Source organism: Alligator sinensis, unplaced genomic scaffold, assembly GCF_000455745.1.
Source record: "Alligator sinensis unplaced genomic scaffold, ASM45574v1 scaffold943_1, whole genome shotgun sequence".
NCBI lineage: Eukaryota > Metazoa > Chordata > Crocodylia > Alligatoridae > Alligator > Alligator sinensis.
In genome coordinates, this window is record NW_005843318.1 from 24,720 (window position 1) to 25,210 (window position 491).

Below are 491 nucleotides of genomic sequence, written 5' to 3' on the forward strand. Positions count from 1 at the left end.
CCCCCCCGGGTCTCCAGGGATCTAGCAGACCTCCTGAGGCTAAAAAGAAAGGCCTACAAAGGATGGAGGATGGGATTCACCTCCAAGGAGGAATGTTCTGCATTGGTCCACAGGGAGCAAACCAGGAAAGCCAAGGCTTCAACTGAACTCCAACTAGCTTCGAGCATCAAGGACAATAAAAGGTCCTTTTCAGATATGTGGGGAGCCAGAGAAAAAGCAAGGGCAACATTGGACCCCTGCTACACCAGATGGGACAACTGACAACTGACACCCAGGAAAAAGTCAACCTATTCAATGGGTATGTAATGGGGTGGTGTCCTAGGGGTCTCCGTGCTCTCCCCTGACGCCCCCTTTACCATGCCAAGTTAGCCACAAAGACACCCTCAATTCTCGCCTGCCATATCTTTGCTGTTAAATGTATAATAGGGAGGCTGCCTTTCTAGCCTCTTGGACATGGTTTTCCTGCCTTACACGGGCCCCATTCTATAATG